Here is a 369-nt window from a genome sequence, read left to right as displayed (position 1 = left end):
AATTCATAAAAACAATAATAATAAAACAAAAGTATTGTTAACTACTACATGGGAGGTGGGCGTGGTTATTGACAGATTTCGCCAATATTTAATACTAACCTAAATTATACCAATGGCAACTTCGGGGGTGGGCTTTAGTAGTCAGCCGCACCTTGTGTTTTAAGAAAACCAGGTGGAATTAACAAATGAAACTTGGTCAGGATGTTAAGAGAGGTATCCTCTAAAACATGTATAACTAAAAAATATAAATAATATCATTGTTTATAAGTTATTTGTTGTTAAAATTTCTTAAGTCGTTCCACTTGGTTTCCTTAACAAAAAAGCATTTGTGCATACTTTTATATATATAAATGCACATAACACTGTACT

Source organism: Rhagoletis zephyria, unplaced genomic scaffold (assembly GCF_001687245.7).
Source record: "Rhagoletis zephyria isolate East Lansing unplaced genomic scaffold, Rhagoletis_zephyria_1.1 Rzeph_scaffold_02775, whole genome shotgun sequence".
Taxonomy (NCBI): domain Eukaryota; kingdom Metazoa; phylum Arthropoda; class Insecta; order Diptera; family Tephritidae; genus Rhagoletis; species Rhagoletis zephyria.
This window is presented reverse-complemented; position numbering follows the sequence as displayed.